Consider the following 15,835-nt stretch of genomic DNA (forward strand, 5'->3'; position numbering starts at 1 on the left):
TACTGGGTTAGTGGATTATACTGTACACTGGGTTAGTGGATTATGCTGTATACTGGGTTAGTGGATTATACTGTACACTGGGTTAGTGGATTATGCTGTATACTGGGTTAGTGGATTATACTGTACACTGGGTTAGTGGATTATACTGTACTGGGTTAGTGGATTATACTGTATACTGGGTTAGTGGATTATGACTGTATACTGGGTTAGTGGATTATACTGTACACTGGGTTAGTGGATTATACTGTATACTGGGTTAGTGGATTATACTGTATACTGGGTTAGTGGATTATGCTGTATACTGGGTTAGTTATACTGTACACTGGGTTAGTGGATTATACTGTATACTGGGTTAGTGGATTATACTGTACACTGGGTTAGTGGATTATACTGTACACTGGGTTAGTGGATTATACTGTACACTGGGTTAGTGGATTATGCTGTATACTTTATGGATTATACTGTACACTGGGTTAGTGGATTATACTGTACACTGGGTTAGTGGATTATACTGTATACTGGGTTAGTGGATTATACTGTACACTGGGTTAGTGGATTATACTGTACACTGGGTTAGTGGATTATACTGTACACTGGGTTAGTGGATTATACTGTACACTGGGTTAGTGGATTATGATGTATACTGGGTTAGTGGATTATACTGTACACTGGGTTAGTGGATTATACTGTATACTGGGTTAGTGGATTATACTGTATACTGGGTTAGAGGATTATGCTGTATACTGGGTTAGAGGATTATACTGTACACTGGGTTAGTGGATTATACTGTACACTGGGTTAGTGGATTATACTGTACACTGGGTTAGTGGATTATGCTGTATACTGGGTTAGAGGATTATACTGTACACTGGGTTAGTGGATTATGACTGTTGGGTTAGTGGATTATACTGTATACTGGGTTAGTGGATTATGATGTATACTGGGTTAGTGGATTATGCTGTATACTGGGTTAGTGGATTATGGATGTATACTGGGTTAGTGGATTATACTGGGTTAGTGGATTATGATGTATACTGGGTTAGTGGATTATGATGTATACTGGGTTAGTGGATTATGATGTATACTGGGTTAGTGGATTATGCTGTACACTGGGTTAGAGGATTATGCTGTATACTGGGTTAGTGGATTATGCTGTATACTGGGTTAGTGGATTATGCTGTATACTGGGTTAGTGGATTATGATGTATACTGGGTTAGTGGATTATGCTGTATACTGGGTTAGAGGATTATACTGTACTGTACACTGGGTTAGTGGATTATACTGTACACTGGGTTAGTGGATTATACTGTATACTGGGTTAGTGGATTATACTGTACACTGGGTTAGTGGATTATACTGTATACTGGGTTAGTGGATTATACTGTATACTGGGTTAGTGGATTATACTGTATACTGGGTTAGTGGATTATACTGTATACTGGGTTAGTGGATTATACTGTATGGATTATGCTGTACTGGGTTAGTGGATTATACTGTATACTGGGTTTATACTGTGGATTATACTGTATACTGGGTTAGTGGATTATACTGTACACTGGGTTAGTGGATTATGCTGTATACTGGGTTAGTGGATTATACTGTACACTGGGTTAGTGGATTATACTGTACACTGGGTTAGTGGATTATACTGTATACTGGGTTAGAGGATTATACTGTACTGTGGATTATACTGTACTGGGTTAGTGGATTATACTGTACACTGGGTTAGTGGATTATACTGTATACTGGGTTAGTGGATTATACTGTATACTGGGTTAGTGGATTATACTGTATACTGGGTTAGTGGATTATACTGTATACTGGGTTAGAGGATTATGCTGTATACTGGGTTAGAGGATTATACTGTACACTGGGTTAGTGGATTATACTGTACACTGGGTTAGTGGATTATACTGTACACTGGGTTAGTGGATTATGCTGTATACTGGGTTAGTGGATTATACTGTACACTGGGTTAGTGGATTATACTGTATACTGGGTTAGTGGATTATGATGTATACTGGGTTAGTGGATTATGATGTATACTGGGTTAGTGGATTATGCTGTATACTGGGTTAGTGGATTATACTGTATACTGGGTTAGTGGATTATACTGTATACTGGGTGTATTACTGGGTTAGTGGATTATGATGTATACTGGGTTAGTGGATTATATGTATACTGGGTTAGTGGATTATACTGTATACTGGGTTAGTGGATTATGCTGTACTGGGTTAGAGGATTATACTGTATACTGGGTTAGTGGATTATACTGTATACTGGGTTAGTGGATTATACTGTATACTGGGTTAGTGGATTATGCTGTATACTGGGTTAGTGGATTATACTGTACACTGGGTTAGAGGATTATACTGTACACTGGGTTAGTGGATTATACTGTACACTGGGTTAGTGGATTATACTGTACACTGGGTTAGAGGATTATACTGTATACTGGGTTAGTGGATTATACTGTATACTGGGTTAGTGGATTATGCTGTATACTGGGTTAGTGGATTATACTGTACACTGGGTTAGTGGATTATACTGTACACTGGGTTAGTGGATTATACTGTACACTGGGTTAGAGGATTATACTGTACACTGGGTTAGTGGATTATACTGTACACTGGGTTAGTGGATTATGATGTATACTGGGTTAGTGGATTATACTGTACACTGGGTTAGTGGATTATACTGTATACTGGGTTAGTGGATTATACTGTATACTGGGTTAGAGGATTATGCTGTATACTGGGTTAGAGGATTATACTGTACACTGGGTTAGTGGATTATACTGTACACTGGGTTAGTGGATTATACTGTACACTGGGTTAGTGGATTATGCTGTATATTGGGTTAGAGGATTATACTGTACACTGGGTTAGTGGATTATGATGTATACTGGGTTAGTGGATTATGATGTATACTGGGTTAGTGGATTATGCTGTATACTGGGTTAGTGGATTATGCTGTATACTGGGTTAGTGGATTATGATGTATACTGGGTTAGTGGATTATGATGTATACTGGGTTAGTGGATTATGATGTATACTGGGTTAGTGGATTATGATGTATACTGGGTTAGTGGATTATGCTGTACACTGGGTTAGAGGATTATGCTGTATACTGGGTTAGTGGATTATACTGTATACTGGGTTAGTGGATTACTGTATACTGGGTTAGTGGATTATACTGTATACTGGGTTAGTGGATTATACTGTATACTGGGTTAGTGGATTATACTGTATACTGGGTTAGTGGATTATACTGTACACTGGGTTAGTGGATTATACTGTATACTGGGTTAGTGGATTATACTGTATACTGGGTTAGTGGATTATACTGTACACTGGGTTAGTGGATTATACTGTATACTGGGTTAGTGGATTATACTGTACACTGGGTTAGTGGATTATGCTGTATACTGGGTTAGTGGATTATACTGTACACTGGGTTAGTGGATTATACTGTACACTGGGTTAGTGGATTATACTGTACACTGGGTTAGTGGATTATGCTGTATACTGGGTTAGTGGATTATACTGTATACTGTACACTGGTTTAGTGGATTATACTGTACACTGGGTTAGTGGATTATACTGTAAACTGGGTTAGTGGATTATACTGTACACTGGGTTAGTGGATTATACTGTATACTGGGTTAGTGGATTATACTGTATACTGGGTTAGTGGATTATACTGTACACTGGGTTAGTGGATTATACTGTACACTGGGTTAGTGGATTATACTGTACACTGGGTTAGTGGATTATACTGTATACTGGGTTAGTGGATTATACTGTATACTGGGTTAGTGGATTATACTGTATACTGGGTTAGTGGATTATGCTGTATACTGGGTTAGTGGATTATACTGTACTGTAGTGGACTGGGTTAGTGGATTATACTGTATACTGGGTTAGTGGATTATACTGTACACTGGGTTAGTGGATTATACTGTATACTGGGTTAGTTATACTGTACACTGGGTTAGTGGATTATACTGTATACTGGGTTAGTGGATTATACTGTACACTGGGTTAGTGGATTATGCTGTATACTGGGTTAGTGGATTATACTGTACACTGGGTTAGTGGATTATACTGTATACTGGGTTAGTGGATTATACTGTATACTGGGTTAGTGGATTATGCTGTATACTGGGTTAGTGGATTATACTGTACACTGGGTTAGTGTATACTGGGTTAGTGGATTATACTGTACATTATACTGTACACTGGGTTAGTGGATTATGCTGTATACTGGGTTAGTGGATTATACTGTATACTGGGTTAGTGGATTATACTGTATACTGGGTTAGTGGATTATGGTTAGTGGATTATGCTGTATACTGTTAGTGGACTGGGTTAGTGGATTATACTGTACTGTATACTGGGTTAGTGGATTATACTGTATACTGGGTTAGTGGATTATACTGTATACTGGGTTAGTGGATTATACTGTATACTGGGTTACTGGGTTAGTGGATTATGGTATTATGGATTATACTGTATACTGGGTTAGTGGATTATGTATACTGTATACTGGGTTAGTGGGTTATTATACTGTATACTGGGTTAGTGGATTATACTGTATACTGGGTTAGTGGATTATACTGTATACTGGGTTAGTGGATTATACTGTATACTGGGTTAGTGGATTATGCTGTATACTGGGTTAGTGGATTATACTGTACACTGGGTTAGTGGATTATACTGTATACTGGGTTAGTGGATTATACTGTATACTGGGTTAGTGGATTATGTATGTACTGGGTTAGTGGATTATGCTGTACTGTAGTGGACTGGGTTAGTGGATTATACTGTATACTGGGTTAGTGGATTATACTGTACACTGGGTTAGTGGATTATACTGTATACTGGGTTAGTGGATTATACTGTACTGGGTTAGTGGATTATGCTGGGTTAGTGGATTATACTGTATACTGGGTTAGTGGATTATATGCTGTATACTGGGTTAGTGGATTATACTGTACACTGGGTTAGTGGATTATACTGTACACTGGGTTAGTGGATTATACTGTACACTGGGTTAGTGGATTATACTGTATACTGGGTTAGTGGATTATGCTGTACTGGGTTACTGGGTTACTGGGTTAGGGATTATGCTGTATACTGGGTTAGTGGATTATGCTGTATACTGGGTTAGTGGATTATACTGTATACTGGGTTAGTGGATTATACTGTACACTGGGTTAGTGGATTATGCTGTATACTGGGTTAGTGGATTATACTGTATACTGGGTTAGTGGATTATACTGTATACTGGGTTAGTGGATTATACTGTATACTGGGTTAGGATGGATTATACTGTATACTGGGTTAGTGGATGGATTATACTGTACTGGGTGGGTTATGGATTATACTGTACACTGGGTTAGTGGATTATACTGTATACTGGGTTAGTGGATTATACTGTATACTGGGTTAGTGGATTATACTGTATGGATTACTGGGTTAGTGGATTATGCTGTATACTGGGTTAGTGGATTATACTGTACACTGTTATACTGTATACTGGGTTAGTGGATTATACTGTATACTGGGTTAGTGGATTATACTGTATACTGGGTTAGTGGATTATGCTGTATACTGGGTTAGTGGATTATACTGTATACTGGGTTAGTGGATTATACTGTACACTGTACACTGGGTTAGTGGATTATACTGTACTGTACTGGGTTAGTGGATTATGATTATTACTGGGGTTAGTGGATTATACTGTATACTGGGTTAGTGGATTATGCTGTATACTGGGTTAGTGGATTATGCTGTATACTGGGTTAGTGGATTATACTGTATACTGGGTTAGTGGATTATACTGTATACTGGGTTAGAGGATTATACTGTATACTGGGTTAGTGGATTATACTGTATACTGGGTTAGTGGATTATACTGTACACTGGGTTAGTGGATTATGCTGTATACTGGGTTAGTGGATTATACTGTACACTGGGTTAGTGGATTATACTGTATACTGGGTTAGTGGATTATACTGTACACTGGGTTAGTGGATTATACTGTACTGGGTTAGTGGATTATACTGTACTGTATACTGGGTTAGTGGATTATGCTGTATACTGGGTTAGTGGATTATACTGTACACTGGGTTAGTGGATTATACTGTATTATGCTGTACTGGGTTAGTGGATTATGCTGTATACTGGGTTAGTGGATTATACTGTATACTGGGTTAGTGGATTATACTGTATACTGGGTTTATACTGTACACTGGGGATTATGCTGTATACTGGGTTAGTGGATTATACTGTACTGTATACTGGGTTAGTGGATTATACTGTATACTGGGTTAGTGGATTATACTGTATACTGGGTTAGTGGATTATACTGTACACTGGGTTAGTGGATTATACTGTACACTGGGTTAGAGGATTATACTGTATACTGGGTTAGTGGATTATACTGTACACTGGGTTAGTGGATTATACTGTATACTGGGTTAGTGGATTATACTGTATACTGGGTTAGTGGATTATACTGTATACTGGGTTAGTGGATTATGCTGTATACTGGGTTAGTGGATTATACTGTACACTGGGTTAGTGGATTATACTGTATACTGGGTTAGTGGATTATACTGTATACTGGGTTAGTGGATTATACTGTATACTGGGTTAGTGGATTATACTGTATGCTGTATACTGGGTTAGTGGATTATACTGTACACTGGGTTAGTGGATTATACTGTACACTGGGTTAGTGGATTATACTGTACACTGGGTTAGTGGATTATACTGTATACTGGGTTAGTGGATTATACTGTATACTGGGTTAGTGGATTATGCTGGGTTAGTGGATTATACTGTATACTGGGTTAGTGGATTATACTGTATACTGGGTTAGTGGATTATACTGTATACTGGGTTATTATTATATACTGGGTTGGGTTAGTGGATTATACTGTATACTGGGTTAGTGGATTATACTGTACACTGGGTTAGTGGATTATACTGTATACTGGGTTAGTGGATTATACTGTATACTGGGTTAGTGGATTATGTATACTGTAGTGGACTGGGTTAGTGGATTATACTGTATACTGGGTTAGTGGATTATGCTGGGTTATACTGGGTTAGTGGATTATGCTGTATACTGGGTTAGTGGATTATACTGTATACTGGGTTAGTGGATTATACTGTACACTGGGTTAGTGGATTATGCTGTATACTGGGTTAGTGGATTATACTGTTAGTGGATTATACTGTACACTGGGTTAGTGGATTATACTGTATACTGGGTTAGTGGATTATACTGTATACTGGGTTAGTGGATTATACTGGGTTAGTGGATTATACTGTACACTGGGTTAGTGGATTATACTGGGTGTATACTGGGTTAGTGGATTATGCTGTATACTGGGTTAGTGGATTATACTGTACTGTAGTGGACTGTATACTGGGTTAGTGGATTATACTGTACACTGGGTTAGTGGATTATACTGTATACTGGGTTAGTGGATTATACTGTACACTGGGTTAGTGGATTATACTGTACACTGGGTTAGTGGATTATACTGTACTGGGTTAGTGGATTATGCTGGGTTACTGGGTTAGGGATTATACTGTACACTGGGTTAGTGGATTATACTGTACACTACTGGGTTAGTGGATTATGCTGTATACTGGGTTAGTGGATTATACTGTATACTGGGTTAGTGGATTATACTGTACACTGGGTTAGTGGATTATGCTGTATACTGGGTTAGTGGATTATACTGTACACTGGGTTAGTGGATTATACTGTACACTGGGTTATTATACTGTACACTGGGTTAGTGTATACTGTATACTGGGTTAGTGGATTATACTGTACACTGGGTTAGTGGATTATACTGTATACTGGGTTAGTGGATTATACTGTATACTGGGTTAGTGGATTATACTGTACACTGGGTTAGTGGATTATACTGTACTGTACTGGGTTAGTGGATTATACTGTATACTGGGTTAGTGGATTATACTGTACACTGGGTTAGTGGATTATACTGTACACTGGGTTAGTGGATTATACTGTACACTGGGTTAGTGGATTATACTGTACACTGGGTTAGTGGATTATACTGTATACTGGGTTAGTGGATTATACTGTACACTGGGTTAGTGGATTATACTGTATACTGGGTTAGTGGATTATGCTGTATACTGTTATGGATTATGCTGTATACTGGTTAGTGGATTATGCTGTATACTGGGTTAGTGGATTATACTGTACACTGGGTTAGTGGATTATGCTGTATACTGGGTTAGTGGATTATGCTGTACTGGGTTAGTGGATTATACTGTATACTGGGTTAGTGGATTATACTGTACACTGGGTTAGTGGATTATACTGTATACTGGGTTAGTGGATTATGCTGTATACTGGGTTAGTGGATTATACTGTACACTGGGTTAGTGGATTATACTGTACACTGGGTTAGTGGATTATGGTTAGTGGATTATACTGTATACTGGGTTAGTGGATTATACTGTATACTGGGTTAGTGGATTATACTGTATACTGGGTTAGTGGATTATGCTGTATACTGGGTTAGTGGATTATACTGTACTGGGTTAGTGGATTATGCTGTATACTGGGTTAGTGGATTATGTACTGTATACTGGGTTAGTGGATTATACTGTATACTGGGTTAGTGGATTATACTGTACACTGGGTTAGTGGATTATGCTGTATACTGGGTTAGTGGATTATACTGTACACTGGGTTAGTGGATTATACTGTACACTGGGTTAGTGGATTATACTGTACTGGGTTACACTGGGTTAGTGGATTATACTGCTGTATACTGGGTTAGTGGATTATACTGTACACTGGGTTAGTGGATTATGCTGTATACTGGGTTAGTGGATTATGCTGTATACTGGGTTAGTGGATTATACTGTATACTGGGTTAGTGGATTATACTGTACACTGGGTTAGTGGATTATACTGTATACTGGGTTATTATACTGTACACTGGATTTATACTGTACACTGGGTTAGTGGATTATACTGTACACTGGGTTAGTGGATTATACTGTACACTGTACACTGGGTTAGTGGATTATACTGTATACTGGGTTAGTGGATTATACTGTATACTGGGTTAGTGGATTATGCTGTATACTGGGTTAGTGGATTATACTGTATACTGGGTTAGTGGATTATACTGTATACTGGGTTAGTGGATTATACTGTATACTGGGTTAGTGGATTATGCTGTATACTGGGTTAGTGGATTATGCTGTATACTGGGTTAGTGGATTATACTGTATACTGGGTTAGTGGATTATACTGTACACTGGGTTAGTGGATTATGCTGTATACTGGGTTAGTGGATTATACTGTACACTGGGTTAGTGGATTATACTGTACACTGGGTTAGTGGATTATACTGTATACCGGGTTAGTGGATTATACTGTATACTGGGTTAGTGGATTATACTGTATACTGGGTTAGTGGATTATACTGTACTGGGTTAGTGGACTGGGGTTAGTGGATTATACTGTATACTGGGTTAGTGGATTATACTGTATACTGGGTTAGTGGATTATACTGTATACTGGGTTAGTGGATTATACTGTATGGGTTAGTGGATTATACTACTGGGTTAGTGGATTATGCTGTATACTGGGTTAGTGGATTATACTGTATACTGGGTTAGTGGATTATACTGTACACTGGGTTAGTGGATTATACTGTATACTGGGTTAGTGGATTATGGGTTAGTGGATTATACTGTACACTGGGTTAGTGGATTATACTGTAGTGGATTATGCTGTACTGGGTTAGTGGATTATACTGTACACTGGGTTAGTGGATTATGCTGTATACTGGGTTAGTGGATTATACTGTATACTGTAGTGGATTATACTGGGGATTATGGATTATGCTGTATACTGGGTTAGTGGATTATACTGTACACTGGGTTAGTGGATTATACTGTATACTGGGTTAGTGGATTATACTGTATACTGGGTTAGTGGATTATGCTGTATACTGGGTTAGTGGATTATACTGTACACTGTATTACTGGGTTAGTGGATTATACTGTATACTGGGTTAGTGGATTATACTGTATACTGGGTTAGTGGATTATGCTGTACACTGGGTTAGTGGATTATACTGTATACTGGGTTAGTTTATACTGTACACTGGTGTTATACTGTATACTGGGTTAGTGGATTATACTGTATACTGGGTTATTTATACTGTATACTGGGTTAGTGGATTATACTGTACACTGGGTTAGTGGATTATACTGTATACTGGGTTAGTGGATTATACTGTATACTGGGTTAGTGGATTATGCTGTATTAGTGGATTATGCTGTATACTGGGTTAGTGGATTATACTGTATTATACTGTACTGGGTTAGTGGATTATGCTGTATACTGGGTTAGTGGATTATACTGTATACTGGGTTAGTGGATTATACTGTATACTGGGTTAGTGGATTATACTGTACACTGGGTTAGTGGATTATACTGTATACTGGGTTAGTGGATTATACTGTACACTGGGTTACTGTACACTGGGTTAGTGGATTATACTGTACTGTACTGGGTTAGTGGATTATACTGTATACTGGGTTAGTGGATTATACTGTACACTGGGTTAGTGGATTATGCTGTATACTGGGTTAGTGGATTATACTGTATACTGGGTTAGTGGATTATACTGTACACTGGGTTTAGTGGATTATACTGTATACTGGGTTAGTGGATTATACTGTACTGTATGGACTGGGTTAGTGGATTATACTGTATACTGGGTTAGTGGATTATACTGTATACTGGGTTAGTGGATTATACTGTATACTGGGTTAGTGGATTATACTGTATACTGGGTTAGTGGATTATACTGTATACTGGGTTAGTGGATTATACTGTACACTGGGTTTATACTGTGGATTATACTGTATACTGGGTTAGTGGATTATACTGTTAGTGGATTATGCTGTACTGGGTTAGTGGATTATGCTGTATACTGGGTTAGTGGATTATACTGTATACTGGGTTAGTGGATTATACTGTATACTGGGTTAGTGGATTATACTGTACTGTACACTGGTTTAGTGGATTATACTGTACACTGGGTTAGTGGATTATACTGTATACTGGGTTAGTGGATTATACTGTACCCTGTACACTGGTTAGTGGATTATACTGTACACTGGGTTAGTGGATTATACTGTATACTGGGTTAGTGGATTATACTGTATACTGGGTTAGTGGATTATACTGTACACTGGGTTAGTGGATTATACTGTACACTGGGTTAGTGGATTATACTGTATACTGGGTTAGTGGATTATACTGTATACTGGGTTAGTGGATTATACTGTATACTGGGTTATGGATTATACTGTACACTGGTTAGTGGATTATACTGCTGTATACTGGGTTAGTGGATTATACTGTACACTGGGTTAGTGGATTATGCTGTATACTGGGTTAGTGGATTATACTGTATACTGTACTGGGTTAGTGGATTATACTGTATACTGGGTTAGTGGATTATACTGTACACTGGGTTAGTGGATTATACTGTATACTGGGTTAGTGGATTATACTGTACACTGGGTTAGTGGATTATACTGTACACTGGGTTAGTGGATTATACTGTACACTGGGTTAGTGGATTATACTGTACACTGGGTTAGTGGATTATACTGTACTGTACTGGGTTAGTGGATTATACTGTACTGGGTTACTGGGTTAGTGGATTATACTGTATACTGTTACTTATACTGTGGTTAGTGGATTATACTGTACTGGGTTGGGTTAGTGGATTATACTGTATACTGGGTTAGTGGATTATACTGTATACTGGGTTAGTGGATTATACTGTACACTGGGTTAGTGGATTATACTGTACTGTACTGGGTTTATACTGTATACTGGGTTAGTGGATTATACTGTATACTGGGTTAGTGGATTATGCTGTATACTGGGTTAGTGGATTATACTGTACTGGGTTAGTACAGTTTATACTGTATACTGGGTTAGTGGATTATACTGATTATACTGTATACTGGGTTAGTGGATTATACTGTACTACTGGGTTAGTGGATTATACTGTACACTGGGTTAGGATTATGGATACTGGGTTAGTGGATTATACTGTATACTGGGTTAGTGGATTATACTGTACACTGGGTTAGTGGATTATACTGTACACTGGGTTAGTGGATTATACTGTACACTGGGTTAGTATACTGGATTATACTGTATACTGTAGTGGACTGGGTTAGTGGATTATACTGTACACTGGGTTAGAGGATTATACTGTATACTGGGTTAGTGGATTATACTGTACACTGGGTTAGTGGATTATACTGTACTACTGGGTTAGTGGATTATACTGTTGTATACTGGGTTAGTGGATTATACTGTACTGTACACTGGGTTAGAGGATTATACTGTATACTGGGTTAGTGGATTATACTGTACCTGGGTTAGTGGATTATACTGTACACTGGGTTATACTGTACACTGGATTATACTGTATACTGGGTTAGAGGATTATGGGTTAGTGGATTATACTGTACTGGGTTACTGGGTTAGTGGATTATACTGTACACTGGGTTAGTGGATTATACTGTATACTGGGTTAGTGGATTATACTGTATACTGGGTTAGAGGATTATACTGGTTAGTGGATTATACTGTATACTGGGTTAGTGGATTATACTGTACTGTACTGGGTTAGTGGATTATACTGTACTGTACTGGGTTAGTGGATTATACTGTTACTGTACTGGGTTAGGGGGTTATTTATACTGTATACTGGGTTAGTGGATTATACTGTATACTGGGTTAGAGGATTATACTGTATTATTATACTGTACTGTACACTGGGTTAGAGGATTATACTGTACTGTTAGAGGATTATACTGTATACACTGGGTTAGTGGATTATACTGTACACTGGGTTAGTGGATTATACTGTACTGTATTATACTGTGGGTTAGAGGATTATACTGTACACTGGGTTAGAGGATTATACTGTACTGTACACTGGGTTAGAGGATTATACTGTACTGGGTTAGAGGATTATACACTGTACACTGGTTAGAGGATTATACTGTACACTGGGTTAGAGGATTATACTGTACACTGGGTTAGAGGATTATACTGTACACTGGGTTACTGGGTTAGAGGATTATACTGTACTGTACTGGGTTTATACTGTATACTGGGTTATTATACTGTACACTGGGTTAGAGGATTATACTGTACACTGGGTTAGAGGATTATACTGTACACTGGGTTAGTTATACTGGATTATACTGTATACTGGGTTAGAGGATTATACTGTACACTGGGTTAGAGGATTATACTGTACACTGGGTTAGAGGATTATACTGTACACTGGGTTAGTGGATTATACTGTACACTGGGTTAGGATTATACTGGATTTATACTGTACACTGGGTTAGAGGATTTATACTGTACACTGGGTTAGAGGATTATACTGTACACTGGGTTAGAGGATTATACTGTACACTGGGTTAGTGGATTATACTGTACACTGGGTTAGAGGATTATACTGTACACTGGGTTAGAGGATTATACTGTACACTGGGTTAGAGGATTATACTGTACTGTACTGAGGGGTTATTTATACTGGGTTAGAGGATTATACTGTACACTGGGTTAGAGGATTATACTGTACACTGGGTTAGGATTATACTGATTATACTGTACTGTACTGGGTTAGAGGATTATACTGTACACTGGGTTAGAGGATTATACTGTACACTGGGTTAGAGGATTATTAGATACTGTACACTGGGTTAGAGGATTATACTGTACACTGGGTTATTATACTGTACACTGGGTTAGAGGATTATACTGTACTGTACACTGGGTTAGAGGATTATACTGTACTGTACACTGGGTTAGAGGATTATACTGTACACTGGGTTAGAGGATTATACTGTACACTGGGTTAGAGGATTATACTGTACTGGGTTAGAGGATTATACTGTACTGGGTTAGAGGATTATACTGTACACTGGGTTAGAGGATTATACTGTACACTGGGTTAGAGTACACTGGGTTATTATACTGTACACTGGGTTAGAGGATTATACTGTACACTGGGTTAGAGGATTATACTGTACACTGGGTTAGAGGATTATACTGTACACTGGGTTAGTACTGGATTATACTGTACACTGGGTTAGAGGATTATACTGTACACTGGGTTAGAGGATTATACTGTACACTGGGTTAGAGGATTATACTGTACACTGGGTTAGTAGGATTATACTGTACACTGGGTTAGAGGATTATACTGTACACTGGGTTAGAGGATTATACTGTACACTGGGTTAGAGGATTATACTGTACACTGGGTTAGAGGATTATACTGTACACTGGGTTAGAGGATTATACTGTACACTGGGTTAGAGGATTATACTGTACACTGGGTTAGAGGATTATACTGTACTGTATACTGGGTTAGACAAATATACTGTACAATGGGTTAGAGGATTATACTGTACACTGGGTTAGACGAATATACTGTACACTGGGTTAGAGGATTATACTGTACACTGGGTTAGAGGATTATACTGTACACTGGGTTTGCTTCACCGAGTGACCCAGCCCCTAAGCTAGCCCTGATCCAGGCCCATCTCCCAGCCAACTCTGTGATCACCCAGCTACCCAGCCGATGCCTTCCGAACACGGCTACTCCACCGGACACTTGCCGTAAGCTCTGGACCTTTGCAGCGGCTCATCGCTGCTAGCTAGCTGCTACCGAGTGGCTATAGTGGCTAATGCTCCTGCCCCGAAGCTAGCACTAGTTAGCCGTGAGCCAGGCGCATCTAGTAAACTAAATTACTACAACTACAATACCTCTTTCGTCATCTGGCCCGGCCCCTCTGTCAACACAACGCCCGCCGTACCACCACGACTGGTCCGCAGGCGTAAGTCCATCCATTATGCCCTCAACCGGCCATTGCCAGACGTCGGACGCTTCTAATAACCCCGGCCTGCTAACTTTAAACGCCGTGTCTCCCGCATGCTAGCGTAGCAGTAGCTTCCCTGCTCTATTGCTGTTCACTGGACCCTATGATCACTTGGCTACATAGCTGATGCCTACTGGACTGTTCATTAATCACGGTCCTCCTTTCTGTTTATTCCTTGTTTATCTGTCGGCCCCAGCCGCGAACTCAGGCCCTGTGTGTAGTTAACCGAACCTTTTTGCCCATTCACTGCCATTTTACCTGTTGTTGTCTTAGCTGATTTAGCTGATGTTGTCTTACCCGTTGTTGTCTTAGCTGATTTAGCTGATGTTGTCTTACCAGTTGTTGTCTTAGCTGATTTAGCTGATGTTGTCTTACCCATTGTTGTCTTAGTTGATTTAGCTGATGTTGTCTTACCAGTTGTTGTCTTAGCTGATTTAGCTGATGTTGTCTTACCCGTTGTTGTCTTAGCTGATTTAGCTGATGTTGTCTTACCAGTTGTTGTCTTAGCTGATTTAGCTGATGTTGTCTTACCAGTTGTTGTCTTAGCTGATTTAGCTGATGTTGTCTTACCCGTTGTTGTCTTAGCTGATTTAGCTGATGTTGTCTTACCTGTTGTTGTCTTAGCTGATTTAGCTGATGTTGTCTTACCAGTTGTTGTCTTAGCTGATTTAGCTGATGTTGTCTTACCCGTTGTTGTCTTAGCTAATTTAGCTGAGTTTCTTACCAGTTGACTTAGGTTTAGCTGATAATGTCTGGTTTTGTCTTAATTTAGCTGACTGGTTGTCTTAATTTAGTGGTTGTCTTAATTATTGTCTTAGCTGATTTA

General features: G+C 38.9%; 1 protein-coding gene across 3 annotated transcripts in view; it reads left to right on the forward strand.

The window, feature by feature from the left end:
• The window catches only part of trpm2 (transient receptor potential cation channel, subfamily M, member 2), a 109,971-nt gene that overhangs the window by 7,482 nt on the left and 86,654 nt on the right, over positions 1-15,835 (forward strand). The gene's annotated exons all lie outside the window — the stretch shown is intronic.

This window comes from Oncorhynchus gorbuscha, linkage group LG01 (assembly GCF_021184085.1).
Source record: "Oncorhynchus gorbuscha isolate QuinsamMale2020 ecotype Even-year linkage group LG01, OgorEven_v1.0, whole genome shotgun sequence".
Lineage (NCBI taxonomy): Eukaryota > Metazoa > Chordata > Actinopteri > Salmoniformes > Salmonidae > Oncorhynchus > Oncorhynchus gorbuscha.